At 40.8% G+C, this 6,618-nt stretch overlaps 1 protein-coding gene across 2 annotated transcripts in view; it reads left to right on the top strand.

Annotated features, from left to right (window-relative positions):
• The window catches only part of LOC107272481 (5-hydroxytryptamine receptor), a 95,855-nt gene that overhangs the window by 1,524 nt on the left and 87,713 nt on the right, over window positions 1-6,618 (top strand). For both annotated transcript variants that reach the window (XM_025089789.1, XM_015749676.2), the window contains exons 2-4: window positions 970-1,151; window positions 1,225-1,600; window positions 5,591-5,888. The gene's annotated coding sequence lies outside the window, so the exon portion shown is untranslated. The remainder of the gene's footprint in view (window positions 1-969; window positions 1,152-1,224; window positions 1,601-5,590; window positions 5,889-6,618) is intronic.

The following is a 6,618-nucleotide window of genomic DNA, read 5'->3' as shown; positions in this document are numbered from 1 at the left end:
CAGGGAGAGAGAGAGAGAGAGAGAGAGAGAGGAATAGAAAGATAGAGTTTTGCGAACAGGAAGCACTTGCACCAATGGACGATGACCTGGAGGCCTCATTCCCTGAGGATATTGGAAAGTGCAAGAAAGAATGAAAATTCTATAGTAAAGTCTATATAACACTTCAGAAAATTCAAGTCCCTCCAGGATTTCCAATCGATACCGGAAACTACACCCATTTCTTATCTCTTGCTGATATCTTTTTATAAAATTATGATATCCAGATCGATACCCCACATTCTCAGGATCTTCATCCGGATACACGTAACTTATGGTAACAGGTGATGCGCGACTCCAGCGACAGAAGCCTCCCGTTTATGGATTGTGCGTGATACGAATCGCCGGATTGAATGTAACAATGAATCCCAGAGGATATGGAATATCGATGGATAGGGATCGTTTGCATTTTATATCAAAAACCGTCCCGATAGCATTAAACGAAAATTTACCATGTCCCGACTCTACCAACGCGTATACGTACGTGGGACGCAAGTGCGATTTATATGTTCGTCATATGGCTGATGGGAAGGAAACACGCTGGCGTCTACGCTCGACGTCGTCTCGACGCCCTGCGACGGCCCCAGGACGATGGCGGCTACGAATGTTTGACATATCAAATTGCCATTTTGTATATTTTTTTTTTCTATTCTTATTATACATTGTCATGCTTACGTCTATTCAATGATACCTTTGAATACATATACGCACGCTTAGTGGGCCGCTCGATATTACCATTGTGGTAAAGGAGGCAATTTGTTTTCAGCTAAACGGAAGACCTAAGGATGATAATATATAATGATAAGGAGTAACCGAGAGCAACAGCTTTTGGATTGGCAGTGTCCCTCCATAGAGTTAATCAGGGTGCTTCTCCCTGGAGATTATTTCAGTCTAGGCACAAGTATAGGTTTACTCTCATTTAACTTGTTCCAGATTTCCCACCGGAGAATGGTTAACTACTAAACATTATGTAACTACGGGTATACACACAGCATATATATGAATTATACAATATTCCGTAGTGTGTGGTCGTATAAGAGCAAAGACAGTTTTTCAATAGACGGTTAATATGCAGAGGAAGTTGGCAAAGCGATGTAATAAATATAAATAGAGAGGTAAGCAACTGAGAATTATTAGAACTGTTTAATTTCGTCCGTCGAATGTAATGTCGATGGTTTTTACTTGCAGTTTCAGTCGAAGAGCCACATGGGAGGAAGTGCGCCTGAATAGCTACTGGTTTGAGTCAAAGACGTTAGTTCAGCATCCTTTTCTCAGCGCAGTAAGCACTACCGATGCAAGTGCTGTTTCCGGTAACAGTTGGCAAACTAATTAAAGCAGACTATGTCGACGAGCCCTTGGAAAAAGTCGAGAAAGTTGCTGGGCCACTCGTTGGCTTTACTCTAGCTACAGGGTGTCTGGCATGTTTGGTACACAGCTAGCTTGTGCAGAGGAAGACAAATTACGAGGATCCTTCGAAGGCTCAGGAAATTTATGATCAAGGAGACAGCTCATTAACCAGACATTATCTCCAAAATCGATTTTCATTCTACTTCCGGATGCACTGGTTAGTCTCAAGCAATTTGCCCTGCAAATTAGCTTAGATGGTTTGACATTTTACCTAAGGATTTACACAAATTAAAGCTGTTTTTAAACGGCTGATCTGTTTTGCTTTTCTTCTCAGTGGGTCCGATATGACATTGCTTAATGATTTAAAGCAAGTTTCTGAGTTTGAAACTGGGCTAATTCGCGATCGCAATAACCAGCGGATTAAACATTCATTGAATTTATCGTGAGGGGATGGTCTAATTAAATTTGTCACGTTTAATTCCTTACTGGAATTCGGATCTGGCCAACAGAGCAGGCTTGTATAGTGTGTTGGTAGGTTGGCATTCCTCATTGATGCTTCAAAACTACTATACTTCCTACTGTGAATGCGGAATGATTTATTTAGAAAATTCACTGTAATACAATAATGGTTGAAAAATTTGCTTCTTAAAAAATACGAAAATGTGAAATGAACAGGGCAAAGCTGGAGGATCAAGTTTGGATTAATTTATCGAAGAATTAATGGTAGATCGACTTTTCATGAGTGACGTTAAAAGCACGATTAATCAACTCTAATTACAGTAAAGCTTGCGCTTACCTAATGACAGTCTAACGTGTTTGCTCGTTTGTTCTATTACGGCAGGGCAGAAAAGAGAAATCCATAAACGGGTTAAGCGATGCGTGTCAATATGGAAGATACAATTAATTGGTCTTCGATATCATGTCAAGAGGATAATATATATGAAACTATCATTTTTGTAATTGTTTTTTATTTTTTTTTTTATCAAACTCAAATATCGCGAACGTACATGGTAACATGGATTTAGCACGGTTTCCATTTTCACTGTCCTTGGTACTATTCTCGTTAATTTAGGAAAAATGTATAAAGGTCAGATCGTTTCAGATGGAAGTAAAAAAAAGGTTCTTTGGTGAAAGATCCGTTAAATCATTTAACACACGGGACGATCTTAGTACAGAATTCCTGAATTAGGTGTAATCCTTGTATCGGTATTAAAAGACATGCGAATATATGGTTGTAGCATATATATATATATATACACATATATATACACGCACAGATACAGGGTTATTCACCTCAAACACCACCATCAGAATGTCCTTCCGCCATAGAAATCAAATGGACATGCTACATTTCAGTTGGTTTGTGTTTCGTGAACAACCCTGTATATACACAGGTGCAAAAGGAATAAAGTTACGAGGAATAGGCCTACCATGATATATTAAGTGGAAATGAGGATCAGGCATGGTTTACGTGGTCAGGTATTAGGTGATTGCTTTTCGGAATTGCCTGCTAAGTAAATCAAGCTACTTGCTTGACCCTTCACACCTAAGGATCCGGACGGTTCGAAGATACTGAACCATTCGACAACCCAGCCAATTAGTCTGCTGAGGTTTCACGTGAGGTTTTTGAAAAAGTTCGGTATACCAAATTTTCCAGTTTGACGTGCGAGGTGAGAAGGTTACGTAGAAAAGTGTTCAGTTAGTAACGTGAGGTTAGGAGTAAAACTAAAATTGAAGAAGTTTGAGAAACCCTGGAGGTTTTATTTCTTTGTACTCGAACCCATTATACTATGGGTTTACATACATGAGCTCTATAAATAATCGTACAGCTTATCAGGGCCTAGAAAATAGAACGATAGCTCCGCGCTAGTCCTGGTTAGGGGTTGAAGATCCAAGACAGAACGATCCTTCAAGTCTTTCTTATCTGATAATGGCGTCGCTCGAGCTTTTATTCCAGTTAGCAATAGAAGCACGAGAAAATGGATGCTTTTCTTTTGTTTTATACGTTGAGACGGCGCTTTCTGAATTCTTCCGAGAAATCGTGGCTATCGCAAAAGGTTCTTCTCGGGCAAACGCGAACAAAAAACTCTTCGCGAACGTGGGACGTCCGTATACTTGTTAGTAGGAAAATCATGTCTGGGCTATAGAGAAAAAGATCACAGGGTATACAAGATAAGGTTCCTTGTTTCGATGTAGGGGACTTCAGCGTCGCTTGTAATCGGGCAAACGTTTTTACTTGATTGGATATCTTCTCGGGACAGATCCAGGGACGCGGCTCCACGTCGATTGATCCCCAAACAGTGGATCGCGAAATTGAAGACGAGGCAGCCTGATCAGGATCGGTAATAATAAGCGTTGGGTTCGGATTGTCTGATTTTCCCAAGATTTCTGGAAAGCCTAGCGAGACTGAAGCAAGTAGGCTGTGCGCATGCGCGTGCCTTTGTTTTGGTCAGTGTAGCTACCAAGCGCATCGTCGGGCGTAACGTGATTCTCGATGGCGCGTGTTGACGTCACTGTGTTTACCTAGTGACTTATGTATGGTCCACTTGCAAGCTCAACCTCACCCAGTGCCCTGAGGTGTTGAGCCAATGGCTAACCCAGGTTTACGGACAGCTGTTTGAATCCTGCCGAGGGTTCTGGCCGGTCGCTACTGACTGCCTAATGCCTGATCGGATTTCTTTGGGGGGATGTGCTGACGCATTGTTGTTGTTGACGTGCAGTGCCTGAGGTAACCGCTGAGAGGGCGACTTGAACGGCTCAAGTTTTCAGAGGTCTTGCTGATTGTGGCAGCGATCGGGTTAAATGTCCGAGTAGCCAATAGAACGAAGGTTCATGATAGCAATAATATTAAAAGTTTCGGGTGAGATTTAGCGGTTGGAGTTTGGGGGCTTCGGGGGGATCAGGTGTCGTGGGATCAATTGACGCGATACCCCAGGGCGGCATCAGGTTGTTTCATGAATTGAAAGTAAAGTTTCCTGCTGATCTTCCTGACACCGGAGGATGAGGACAAGGATTGATTGAAGTTAGGAAACACTGAAATTTTATTTCAACGAATTTTTCTTTAAGACTACCAACACTTTACATACTGATGTTCGGTGACATTTTGGAAATACCTAATTTTCTTGAATTGTCACTGATTAATTACAATTAGACAGACAACTAACTGACTGGAATTTCGAATTTTCTTCAATTTTTTTTTTTTACTGCTAATGTACCAATGGCTATTATTTGTCTCGAGTGTCCTAATCATTTGTGCTTCTTTCCTTTATCTTTGTTATCAGCTGTCGAACGTGGTGCTAAGAGTTTTCTGTATAGGAATTTGAGGATCTTTGCAATTAGGAAAATGCCGACTGCTACGCATGACAAATAAAAGGCGTAAATGTCTATCGACGAGGAACGCGAATTCACCAGAATCAGTGAGACGTTCCTTTTCAATTCCTTTTCTCTTGTATATCAGGCGCTTCCGGTCGAAAGTGTTTTTTCACTATTTCATTTTGTTCCTCCGTGCACTTGTTGAAACCATATATTATATAATATCGTCGTCTTTGGGTTTGGATCTAGATAGACATGTAAAAGACATTACGTTCAACTGGTTTGCATCTTAAAAGATGAGGGTGAATGCTGGATGGAGAAGAATTGGGACGAGATGAGAGAAGGAAAGGGAGTGGAGGAGAGGCTGAGGGGAGATTGAATGAAATGAAAGATCTTCCTGTTACTAAATTGTGTTTAATCAAACTGGGTAAATTGGACCAGACGACTGAAACACTTGACAGGCATTTATTCCTTTGGTTTCGTTCTCGTTGACACGATTTAACGAAAATCAAACCTCGTTAAGCCTCCCCCTGAGGGCGAGAAACTGAAAGAGCGAGCCCCACTGTAGTTTTGTTAACACCAATGGAAATAGCCTTAAATTAAATGCAAATTCGACGAGGCTCACGGTGGCTCAATAATGTATACATACATATATATTTCTGTATACAGTATTTCTTGCCCACTGGCGGCCCGTTGTATAAATTAATGTTATGTAATGGACTTAAAGGAATACAATGGAATGACAGAATAACAAGATACGACGTCATTGACTCTTTTGATGTCGTGAGATACACAGAAATACTTTAATAGCAAATTATGAAGCACAGTAATACAGAAGAAGTCGGGTAGCGCGGTTATCCATTTGGTTGGTCTAAAGGTTCAATTTGCTTTTCAGATTTCGTTCAAGAGAATCGCTGGGAGAGGTGTATGTAAAAGCTATGTAAAAGCTGGTGAAACCTGCATCGGAACGGAACGAGATCAGCTGTCGAGGAAGAAGGAATAAAAGTGGCTGTCGAGGAACGTTAGAATAACATAAATAGGAACTATGCTGTTATCAATGAAAATATACTGGGTCGATGTCGAGGCTGTGTTATCATAATTGGACCAAAAGAATAAGCACTTTTTATATCAGTTCTAATGTCTGTCTTTGGTGTAAACGGCGGATGACGAATTGAGTCTTTGTAAACTGTAAGGTAAATAATAGAGTAGCTTATCGTCGATTCTAAACAGAGGCTAAGCCATTAGCGCCGAGCGCTATATGTTTGTAACACTAATTTACCATATAGATTTCTACCTTATCGACTTTTACGTTTTCGAATGTTCGTTACGCTACGAATGCTCGGCACTGAAAGGGTAAAGATCGTACAGCAAATGATAAGGTCATTGAGCAAAAGTATTTTGATACTATACATGTAAAAGGGATTAGCCTGTTTGCTTACTGGATTCCGTCGTATCGGATTGACGCAATTCTTTACTTTATTGTCAAACGCCAATTTTAAGCTTGTCCATTATCTTGCTCGATTTTCACTGACATTCGACGGACAAGTAAATCGAAGAAAGCCATTACAATTTCACTTGCGTTATTTCCTTCCATGCCAGTCGCTGGATGCCAGTCTCGTATGTATTGCTTCCGTCATGGCTTCCACGAGAGACTAGCTATAGGTATAGACGTCAAAAGAGATGAACGGCCTCGTATTTCTCAGAGTCTAGGACAGCTATGCGATTAAATGGTTCTTTACTTTCCAACGTTACACGCAAACCCTGTATTTTTCTTCCTCTTATTTTCCCCCTTTTCTTCGTTTCTTTTTCTAGGATCACTGTGTCTGTTCCTGCCTCTTTCTCTCGTTCCTCCTTCGCTGCTGCTTTGGCACTGTATTCGCCAGGTGCATTTGCCCTAGTAAAAAAAAAAAAAAAAAAAAAAAA

The sequence above is a fragment of the Cephus cinctus genome, unplaced genomic scaffold (genome assembly GCF_000341935.2).
Source record: "Cephus cinctus unplaced genomic scaffold, Ccin1 Ccin1_scaffold1184, whole genome shotgun sequence".
In the NCBI taxonomy this organism is placed as follows: domain Eukaryota; kingdom Metazoa; phylum Arthropoda; class Insecta; order Hymenoptera; family Cephidae; genus Cephus; species Cephus cinctus.
The sequence above is the reverse complement of the archived record's forward strand: the minus strand, read 5'-3'. Positions and strand labels throughout refer to the sequence as shown.